The sequence below is a fragment of the Rattus norvegicus genome, chromosome 18, assembly GCF_021556685.1.
Source record: "Rattus norvegicus strain SHRSP/BbbUtx chromosome 18, alternate assembly SHRSP_T2T, whole genome shotgun sequence".
Lineage (NCBI taxonomy): Eukaryota > Metazoa > Chordata > Mammalia > Rodentia > Muridae > Rattus > Rattus norvegicus.
In genome coordinates this window covers 68,056,107-68,068,547 of record NC_141551.1, presented here as the reverse complement: position 1 = coordinate 68,068,547, position 12,441 = coordinate 68,056,107, and positions in this window count along the sequence as shown.

Here is a 12,441-nt window from a genome sequence, read left to right as displayed (position 1 = left end):
TCTAGAGCTCGTGGCATCTCATAAACCTTGTGTTAGGTTCCAGGAAGTTTCAAAGCAGTATTTATTATCTCCCCAACAATACCAATAGAAATGCTATCTGTTTTCTAGGAACAAGCTGAATCTCAGTGCTGGAAATCAAAGGTTTGGAAATGACAAAGACAAACTTCGAAGGATTATTTAATTTTCTAAGGGTCTTCTCAGAAGACAACTTAATGTGACAACAAAGAAAACAGACACCGAATCATTATATTCCTAGAATTCTCATTCCCTGATTCTCTCCTAAAGAAAAGGCTGTAAATACAATCTCATCTCTTCTTGGGGGGTCATTACCAAAATTGAAGTATTTCTTTTTCCAGGTAGTTAGAGAAGATGAGATATAGTCAAAGAGAAGAAAAAGAATATGGGTGAATTTAAAACCAAGATATGTTGTGTGGCAGGAGTATAAGTTTTACTGGTATTGTACTGAAGTTGACCAGATGGTAAAGTGCAGATTGCGTTTTCCCCATCCCCTATAATTCTTTAAAGAGGACCAAATACAAATGAGATGGGGACAGGAAGGAGCAGGTTAGGGGAAAAAGAAAACATTTAGTAAGTATATTAAAAAACAATAATAAATAAAAAGTATCTTTCAGCATGCTATTGTACCAAATGAGATATTAGTTGTCCCATGAAATCTCAAGAACATACAACTAAATATCTTTGGGAACAATTCTTTGGGAAAAGCACATTTTTTATTACTTCCTTTAGAAACAAGTACAAAACAAAAAACAATCTCAGTTGAAAATTGGATGTTTATCATTTTTTCCACATGTATTCTGGAAATACAAAAAATGTAAACAAATGCATAGAATTATACTATTGCATAAAATTCTAATTACCCTGTAGTTTCTATTGAACAAGGAAATAGACTGACAATAAAAGATATTTATGTTAATGTTCTATGTATAATTTAAAAATGTGATACTGTTCTCTATAATTGCTATTTTATATGTGTCAAAAGAAAGCAGAGCATAGCTATTAGGAAGCCTGGCTATGTGTTCCAAATCAGAGAATTAATGGATGGTATGTATGTATTCTATCTATGAATATATATCTATGAATAAACATCTATGAATAAAATATATACCAAAATCTAGAAGAGTTCAAACAAAACTGCACAGTCATACAATTTATGAGAAAAAGAGTAACGGAATGCTGAGCAACAACACATTGTATCAGTAAAGACACAGGCGTGACAGGAATTCATGTTGATAGCCAGAGAGAGAAGGACAAGAAACAGTTGGGATATCTATGTCAGTCATTTCAGGGTGCTAATAACACACTTCCCAGAAGACTCTGGTTACCACTGACTCTTATAACCAGAACTGCTCTAGCGACAGCTAGGATCTTCCCAGAGCAATTAGAGTAGAGGCCAAGTAACGCTGGCAGACACTGACCCTCCTTTATGAGATACTGCACATTGGAGCCATAGAGATTTATATTCATCTGTTCTTCAGACCTTGCCTCTGCAACTACTTTACCTGTGTTTCAAATGCATCCTCTGTGGAACACAGCATGGGCATGCAGGGTAGGCACGGAAGCTCAGTCACTAAGGATTAGTCAAACCTCTTAGCACGGGAGCTACTGTTCTGCATAGACTATTGTGTTATAGACTGGCTCTGTGGATAGTGTACGAGTTTTTGCTCATTAGTCACAAGTGCCTCAGACACTGAGATGTTGCCCACAGGATGAAAACACCAAACACTGGGAGAAGAAATATTTGCAAGTCTGTAGGGGCTTTTGATACTGAAAACTATAAGAACAAACGCTGCCTTTAGGGTCACTATCAGCCTTGGCTGTGGAGGACTTTTTCAACTTTTAATAATACCGTAAATGTCTGACATAATTTCATGGATACTATTGTTGTCCCTTCCCAGAACTAGAAACATTACGCTTCACCAAGGTATCTCCTTCCTATCTCCATACATGTATATCTACCAGTGATGATCTATAAAACCCCAGAACATTGATTACCCAATAAAATGTATAGAAATCAATGAAGAGCTACATCAAACATCAAACACACAAACACACACACACACACACACACAGAGAGAGAGAGAGAGACAGAGAGACAGAAAGACAGAGAGAGAGACAGAGAGAGACAGAGAGAGACAGAGAGACAGAGATATGCACACCACATATATATCTTAAATAGATAACAATTATAAAGAGTGTTAAAACATTAGTCATCTTGTATATTCTTTATATACTTAATTATTCATTAAGGATGTACGTCATTGTAACTGGCACTTTGAAATCACTCTTCTTATGATAGATTTGTTTCTCTCTGAGATTCTGAAACATCCAAAACAGGATACGGTTTGGACAGTTTTGTCTATATTCCTTCTAACAACAGAGTCTAGATGGTGCCAATTGCCTAGAAGGGGAAAGAATTGAATCCTGAGCAGGAAAAAAAATAGCACACACACACACACACATACACACACACACACACACACACACACACACACAAAACACAAAAACCCAGTTAATATCTCAAGCAATGTGACCTGTCTACAGTCTCATGGAACTAGAACTGAAACAAGGATATCAAGGAGGTGACATCATGACCAGAACTGTCTATTCATACATACTTGTTCCTTTCATAAACTTATCTTTTAAAAAGATTTTTATTTAAATTCAAAAGTTCATGATAATATTCCCAAAGAAAGGTTTGAGTCAACAAGAAAGCTCTATTTGAGCTCAGTATAGTCTCATTGATAAAATATCCTTCTTTGTCTCCCTTCAAGCTTAGTCTCCTTTTAAGATTTTCTTTTTATTTCATGTTAATGAGTGTTTTGTCTGGATATATGTAAGTGCAACTTGTGTGCAGTTTTCCTGTATTTCTTTTTTATCTTTTAAAATTTGTTTGTTTGTTTATTTATTATTTTACGTATTTACTTTACATCCTATTCACTGCTCCCCTCCCACTCATTCCTTCCAACAATCCTTCCCAGCCCCTCTCTTTCTCCTCTGAGTAGGTGCAGCCTTTCTGCGTGGACCCTCAACCTGGCACATCATTTCTCTGTGAGGCTAGGTGCATCCTCACCCTGGTCAGACAAGGCAGCCCAGATAGAAGCACATATTATACAGACAGGCAATAGCATTTGGATAGCCCATATTCCAGTTTGTCAGGATCCACATGAACACCATCTATTTACATTTGTGTGGAAAGGCACAGCCTTTCTTTGGTTGGTGGTTCACTCTCTGAGAATTGCAAGGGTTTAGGTTAGTTGACTTTTTTGGTCTTCCTCTGGAGTTCCAATCCCACTTGGGGCCACAATCTGATCCTTCCTTCTATTCCTCCATATGAGTTCTTAAGCTCCATCCACTGTGGCTGTGGGTGTCTGCATTTGTCTAAGTCAGCTGCTGGACAGAGCCTTTCAGAGGGTAGCTACACTCCACAGACCTAAAGAAGCTAAACAAGAAGGAAAGCACAAGTGAGTATGCTTGAATCTCATTTAGAAGAGGGAATAAAATAGTCATAAAAGGCAGATGGAGGAAGAGAACTGGGTGGGAGAGGAGACGAAGTAGGGAATGGGGACTTCAGGATCAGGTGTGGGGAGGGATTGCCCAATGGCCATGAGAATGAAAGGAAATCTGCAACTTATTGACAGGAATGGAGAGGTAGAGCTCATCTCCAGAAAGAGACAGAGACCTAGGATAAGGAAGGCACCCAAGAATTAATGGGGGAGATTTTAGCTATGACTCACAGCACTGGAGATAAGGAACCTCAAGGTTCAAAGAGGGAAAGGGGTACCAACCCACACAGAAAACTTTTGATTCCAAATTTATTTTGTCTACAAGAAATGCATGGATGGGGGATACAGCAAAAACTGAGAGAATGGCCAACCAATAACCAACCCAAGCTGAGACCCATCCCATGGGCAAGCACCAGCTCCTAACACTATTAATGATCCTCTGTTATGCTTGCCTCACATCTCTTGATTTCAAACCAGACAGTAAAAACCAATCCAATGTAATTTGTAATGTCTTTCTGCAAAACAATATGGGGATTCCTTCCAAATTTAAATGTTACCCGTCATGTAGACCCAAAATTAGAGTTTCAACGAAATGTCTTTATTGTGTTAGTTGTAATATTATTCCCCTTATTCAAGATAGTCAGAACCATATCTATCTTGAAACAGGAGAGTTTTATAAAGAAAAGCACACACACACACACACACACACACACACACACACACACACACACACACACACACACACACATATATATATATATATATATATATATATATATATATATATATATATATATATATATATGGTTCCAGTTCCAGGGGATCTGACATGGTCTTCTGGCCTCCAAGTGTACCAAGCCCTCACATGGTAATCAGATGTACATGAAGGCAAAGGACTCATCCAAATCAAATTAAAGTAAATCCACAATGTTTTTCAAAGTACAACAAAGAGAATCCTATTATTTACGATTATGCAGAAAGAATTGGAGAAGAATATGATAAGAAAAGAGACCAGAAGAGGAACCAAATCCCATATTGTATCATTTATACAAAAATCTGGAAAAATAAAAGTCTAAATCACAGAAACAGAGTATAGAATGAGATGACCAGCAAGCTGGAGAATAGCGAAAATAAATTTTCACTAAGGGGTACAGACATTCAGTTATGAGTTTTGCAGGGTTAATATGCTTATTGTTGGCTATAAATAATAACACAGACTTACATGTTATAACTCTTATACAAGAGGAGAATTTAAATCGATCACCACCACTGAAAACAGAGATAAGTATGTTCGCATATGTCAATGGTCTTTATGTAGCACTCCTTCTGCATCCTGCACACAGATCCAACCACTGCACCATTCTATTTAAATATATACATTAGTAAATGATAATACTCGACTAAGAAAAATGCAAAAGGAGAGAGACTATAATTGGTAGAAACCTTAGGAAGAACACTCAGATTGCTCAGAAAAGCTGAGGCTGTGAGGTGCCAATGCATCCTGGGCAAAGGCAGCACAGTGAAGCTACCTTGAGCATGTGTGTGCATCAGGAGGCCTCTTTCAAGAGAACATTGTGAGCTGACATTTCTATCAGAAGCAATTCTTTTTCTAATACCTGTTTCCCCTAGTGTATGCTCTGATTTGACCAAGATCCTCATCTTTTGAGGTTTCCTTCTGTTTCTCATATCTAATAAATCTCATTACTCTTTACAGGACCCTTTTGAACTCATCTATTTTGAAGGGACACAACCTAACGTACACACAGTGCCCCAAATAGAAGAGAATGCTATGTGGCAAACCATATTTCCTATTCCGATGCCTCTGGACAGGCAGTGCTAACCAGTCTTCAGGATTGATGGGCACATTCATATCAAGATATCAGAGAACACTGTCAGACATGCTGGAATTATTTAAAATCTGAGGTTATAGTGAGAGCTCCATCTCCAGATTCCAAGAGTAAATGGGTGCTACACACATGGGTTGATTCTGAGGTTCTCCCTCTCTTCCAATCAAGCACAGCATTGATTTATTTCTGTCAAACAAAACACTAAAATAAAACATCTGGCAGCTGTTGTTTTTGCCTCAGCAGTATCTTCAAGTGTTTTAGGTAGAAAGTGAGAAAAAAATAAAATTCATTAAGATGGACTTAATGAACCAATGAAGGCTAAGGGATGGGTACTTCAGAGCACCCATGGTCATGGACCAAAAGAAAACTGCCAGGGCTTACAATGGGGCTCAGTGGGGAAAATATCAACTACTACATACCATTCCTTTTTGCTTCCTTGGTCACCAAGCCTAATGGTCTGAATTCTACCCCTGAGTCCAGATGGAGAGAGTGGAAAAAGTGAATGTACTCACCTATACAAGTCCTCTGCCTGACACACCCGTGCTGTGGCATTTGTAAATCACAGACACACACACACACACACACACACACACACACACACACACACACACACACGGACAGGAGGAGGACAGATAATAAATAGGAAATAAATACATGTAACAAAATGAAAAAAAAAAACAATAGACAGAATATAGTATAGGAACTGCTAGAATCACTGTAGTTGTTCCCTAACAGTTGTTAGGGGAAATGAGTTATTTTAATTTATCATAAAGACATAACCCTAGAAACTATTTGAAATATACCTAAGTATAAGTGATGGGAATCCAGAGAGTGAAGTTTCAATAGCAAGAAATACTTGTATGTAATTAACCTCAGGCTGTTGGGAATTATCAGAGGTCCCTTACGTGATACTTTGCGCCAAAAACAATCACTGGGACATTTATGCGCTAACCTTTGCTAGGAGTCATTCTGTTTTAAATGACTGGGCTAGCATTGGGTTGCCACTTAAAACTCCTTTCAGTCACAGGTTTCATATTGTAGTTGTTGGAGGATAAATAATAGGCAAATCACAGGATACAAACTAAATCATGACCATCCTGGAAGATTCTAAGTATGAGAAACTAAAACGAAGAGGTAGGGTGTAGTGAGGAGCAACAGTTGTTCTCGTGTAGTTTGGTGGGACTGATGGCTGCTATCCATATAGGAACCCAAAGAGGCAAGAATTATAATGGTCCATAGGTTCAACTGGTAAGGGTAAGCTGGAGTAAGATTTCAAGCAAACTAGTCATAGCATCACATACATGCTAATGTTCTACAGAACCCACTGGAAAATGGGTCTGGCTGCTGCAAAGAGGAATGTGGAGGAGACAAGTTCCTGGGGCCAGATTTTTGTTGACTCTTGAGCCTGTAAAAGGTACTTGGATACTTAATGTGATTGAGAGATGAGAAGGCCATATTGCGTACTTCAAGCAATTGGACAGAGCTTCTGAGTGTTAAGAGTAGCAGCACAGTGTGGTCCTGGGGCGATAGGTTAGTAGATAAGATGACAGGTGTGGTAGTTTGAAAACCCAAGTTTGACCTCCGTCACCCATTTAAAAAGATGGGTGAGATGGTATGAAACTGTGATACCAGAGCTTAGAGGCAGACGCTGGAGGATACCTGAAGCCTGCTGGCCAGCCAGTATAGCAACTCAGGAAGCTAAAGGTTCAATGGCTCAATAAAAACCTTTTATTTCTAAAATATAAGGTGAAGAAAGGTAAAAGGTAAAGAAATCATCTTATATCAACCTCTAGCCTCCATAAGTACACACACACACACACACACACACACACACACAATTACCATACCATTAGATGACAGAGAGGCTTAAGTGGTGATAAACCTAGAAAGGATATTTTGTTTTATGTGTTCTACAGTAGTTATATCAAATTGCCAGTAATTCTATAGTTCAAAAACAACAAAAATGCATCTACTCCCAGACTAGAAGATCAGAAGTCCAAAATGCAGGCAGTAGGGGAGTGCTTTCCAGGAGAGACCCTGGAGAATTAGTTTCTTCTTGTCTCTGGTGTCTGCAGCCAACTGGTGTTGCTTCTTGTAGACAAATCATTCAAAACTTAAATTCTGCTTTTTCCTGACCATATCTGTCTTCTCACAGCTTTCCCCTCTGAGTATGTTAGATCTTCCTCTTTTCTCCTATAAAGACACAAATGTATTGAGTTTGGTGCCTACCCTGAGTCTAGGAAGATATTACCTCAAGATCCTTGACTTAATAGATACAGAGATACCCCAGGTTGAAATTTAGAAGTATTCTTGGAGGAAGGATAAGTATATTAGCTTCAGATTGGTGTATATGGGTGACTCTAGAATTTGAATGCCAAATACCATCAAGAATTCAGTTCCTTTTACCTTGCTCCTCCTCCTCCTCTTCTAGCCATACTTGACTGGATTGGATTTCATTTTGTACATCTATTATCAAGATGATTGAGTCAGTATTGGTGTCAGATCCACTATACCAATACTGTTATGAGAGGAAAGTCAACCCTGATTTCCTTGAGGACCAGGTTAACAGTTCCTTACTTACCACTTTTCTTACTGTCAGTCTCTGCAGCACCTGGAGCAGTGGGTGATAAATTGAAGTTTCATTCAGAAAAAACGCGGGCATTAATCAATAGGCTAAGGCCTGGCTCCAGATGGGCAATATTTGCTCCAGGGACAAAAAGTTGGCCCAGTTGGAAAAGACAGTGGAAATGGATAGTGAATAATTCACTTCATTGTTTTTCCTTAAATGAAAACATGTCAGGGACTGGAGAGAGGGCTTAGCAGTTAAGAACTCTTGTGTTTCTTGAAGAGAACACCAAAGTTCAGTTTTCAACACCCACATGATAGATTCCAGCCATCTTTAGGTAGAGTTACAGGGAATCCAATGGCCTCTTCTGGTCTCCAAAGGTACCAGGCACACGCTCAGTCCATGTACATAATGCAGACTAAACATTCATACACATATAATAATAATAATAAAAGCAAGTCTATCTGTTTTAAAAGATATATTTAGTAAGGGATATCCTCAATAAAATTGTAAATAGGAGAGGCAGGAGTGGGAGGAGACCCTAGAAGGTAGAAGATCTCTCAGGAGCATGGATGTGAAGAGCTAAGATCATGGAAATGACCATCCTACGAAGAACAATCTTCAGATTTGAATGGATCCCTGATCAAAACTCAAGTGATATTCTTCACAGAAATAGAAAAGACAATCTTAAAAGTTCATATAGAAGAAGAAAACGACAGCAGACTGGCAAATCAATTCTGACTGAAAAAGTTACACTACAGAGCCATAGTAATTAAACCAGTGTGGTGCTAATACAAAAGAAATGTAGATAGCAACAAAACAGAATCGAGGAACAGCATAAACCATTCAACCACACCCACCTGATTTTAGAAAAAAAGATTCAAAAAAGCACAGTGCTGGGAATGCAGCATTTTCAACAACTTGTACTAGAAGAACTGTCTACACAGAAGAATAAAACTTGATCCTATGTTTCACCTTAAGCAAGGACCAATGCCAATCAGATACAGGGCTTCGATGAAATTCATATCCCCTAGGAACATCAGAAACTCTGCCCATAGAATCTCACCAATATGACTTCCTAAATGTCACTGGAACAATGAGCATAGCAGGGCGCATGGTAAAAAAGATGGGGAAAACTCCTCTGGGCTTACACCTAACATGAAAAACGATAGACTGACCCAGGGCTCCAACTGCATATGTAGCAGAGAATAGCCCTGTTGTGGCACCAGTGGAAGGGAAAGCCCTTGGTCTTGCCAAGGTTGGACCCCCAGTGCAGGGGAATATGGGGGAGGGCAATAAGGGGGATGTATACGGGGAATACCTGCATGGGGGAGGGGGCGGGGAGGGAATGGGGGCTTATGGACAGAAAACCGGGAAGGGGAATAACACTTGAAATGTAAGTAAAGAAATATATAATAAAAATTAAAAAAAAAAAGAAAAACGAGGAAAACTATAGGCAACTGAGGAAAGCTGGGAGCAGGAGACATGGGTTTCCCCAGGGAAGAACACACCAATTGATTGCCTACTACTAAATGGTCAGTCCTGAAAACATTCATACAAGTAACATTATATTGTCTGAAAAGGTTATATTGGGAGTATATACATATATATGTTTATAAACATATATATTAATATATATTATACACTCATATATATTTGTGTACATATACACGTAAAATATATCTATGATATATATATATATATATGTGTGTGTGTATATCCATGAAGATTAAATTTACTTTTCTATTCCATATAATACATATGCATATACATATATACATGTAATAGAATTAATGGGGGGAAAGGTCATTGCAAACACCAATCCCTGACAGTATTAACGATACTTGCAGACAGGTACCTATCCCAACTGTCCTCTGAGAAGCTTTATCGAGCAGCTGACTGAACCAGAGATAGCTTTTAGCTGACCCTGATGGAGGCTGGGGACTATTATGGAAAATGTGGGGGAAGGATGGGAACCCCAAAGGAGTACCAGCTGAGTCAACTGACCTGGATGCCTGGGAGCTCTCAGAGACTGAGCCATCAACCAAAGTGCATCCATAGGCTGGAGAAGGCCCTGACACATACCAACCGGTGTGTAGATCAGCTCCATGTAGTTTCCCCAAAACTGGAACAGAGGCTTTCCCCAAAACTACAGTCTGACTGTGATATCCCCAACAGAGCTGCCTGGCCTGGCCTTAGTGGGAGAGGATGGGCACATTCCTTCAGACACTTGATATTCCAGTGTGGAGAGCTATACAAGGGACCTGCCCTTTCAGGGGAGAAGAAGAGGGGGAGCGGGACGAGGATCTCTTTGAGGGAGGCATTGGGAGGGAACAGCATTTGGGATGTAAATAAATATGAATTCAAAACACAAGAAGCACAGGTAACATGTAATGCCTGTTTTACAAAGCTTTCTTCACTCCCATTTATTTTGTTGTAAGCTTGACTATAAATCTTTACACAATCTTGTTCTGATGCCATGGCTTCACGTATTCTCATGTCTTCTCCTTATCCTACATTGTGTAAGGATACAATTCATTCTCAAAGTGGGAATAAGGGAGTAATTCAGCAAAGTCATGATTATTAAAATACTTGGATTTAAGTATACCTATTCTACTAAAACCGTGGAAATATCTTTATGAGCAAAGACTTGGAACACATTTCTTCCCCAAATACTTTGCTGAGATTTGGGAAGTGATTTTTATATTCAAGTCTATATATCAATACTGAAAACTCTGAACATCTATTTGAAAATTTGCACCATTGGGGCCTATAGCGTTTCTTTAATATTTATACAAAGATCAATTAGTTACAAAACAAACAACTTTCAATATATGCCTACATGCTTATATGTGAAAATAACTATAGAATTGACTTCTCAACATATCCAGATAGATTTATATAGTGAGTTGAAGACTTATTGATAACCATAAAAATCTAACCACAATCATTGTTGTATCAAAGGTATAATGAGAAATGTGGAATAATGTCCTGTATACATGTGGCTGGCAAGTCAGCTTTTTATTATATTTGGTCATTCCATGAAGCAGACTATGAAAATGAAAACTAAAGAGCAAAGTATCCACTTGTAAGTGTGCAGATGGGTATCTGAAACTTTGCAGAACAAAGACATTGAAGGATTTCCAGATGTTAGCATTTTCTTGAAGGTAAGGTGGGATCTTGGAAGCTGTTCTTGTCAGCTGTACAGAACTTATGGGTAAATCCTCCCTTTCTGCCCACAGAGAGGAAAGTAACAGGGGTACGAGGGAACAAGATGAATGTGTCCCTGTCCCAGACATGGGCCTGATAAGCTTGCATGCTTCAGCCTCTTCTCCTTCTTTTTCTTTTAAAAATTATTGGTTCGTTATTTTGTTTCAGCTATCACAATTCAAGAATTGGCGTAGAAATTTGAGCTGTTCCTAAGGGCTAAAACACACAGGAGTTTTTAAATTAATCGGCTATGTGGAGATAAGAAATAATCAGTTAAGTACAGAAAATATTAATCAAATGAGGGGTAGGACTTAACAAACAAACAACCTAAAAACATAAATACAATTGAAAAGGTTCAATATGTCCATCTAATTTCCAAAACACGCAGGGTTTTAGAGAACAGGTACTTGTTCCTAAAATGTTTGTGACAATTCAGTGACAGCAAGAATTTATGAGAAAACATTTACATCCTGCCTTTTAAGACTGATCATCAGAGACAGACAGCCATTTTCAGAAGGAATGCTGCAAAAATTCTGTAGGTCAGCATCTCAAGTTTGTAAGGATCTGGCTTTATTAAACAGAACCATTATTCACGTTGTTTCTGTCCACTCTGAATCACAAAGTCATTAGTATGTCTCCCCCTCTTTTTATATCTTTTTGAGAAATACTGGTTTAATTGTCTGGATAACAGTAATTCATCTCGTTATAACAAGTGATTACTAAATACCTGTCATATGGAAAACTCTGGATAAATGTTAGAGGTTGGGGGCTGGGGATTTAGCTCAGTGATAGAGCGCTTGCCTAGGAAGCGCAAGGCCCTGGGTTCGGTCCCCAGCTCCGAAAAAAAGAACCAAAAAAAATGTTAGAGGTTGGGGAGAGACATAAATCAATACTCCTTAAACATTACTGAATTCTTACTATGCCAGGTTGAATATAACTCTAAAATGGACACCATCTTTTTACCCCCAAACAATGTATAATTTAAACATTAGGAGAGTAAAAGTTATTCTTACAGCAAATGGTTTTGAGCATCTGCCCTGTGTATCAAGCAAGAAGCTGGTAATCCTGCTTTGGGATTTTTTTTGTCACTGTGACACAATACCAAGACTAAACCAAGTTAAAGGTTGAAACCTTCTTTTGTGGCACAGTTTCAAGAGTTTCAAGATCATCTTGCTCATCATCAACTTAAAACTGAGGTAAGATTGTCATGGTTAAGGCAGAGTATCTGACAGAGCATAACTAGAAGTCAAAAGGAAGTGGGTTGAGTCAACATGTACGCCAAAGGCACATCAAC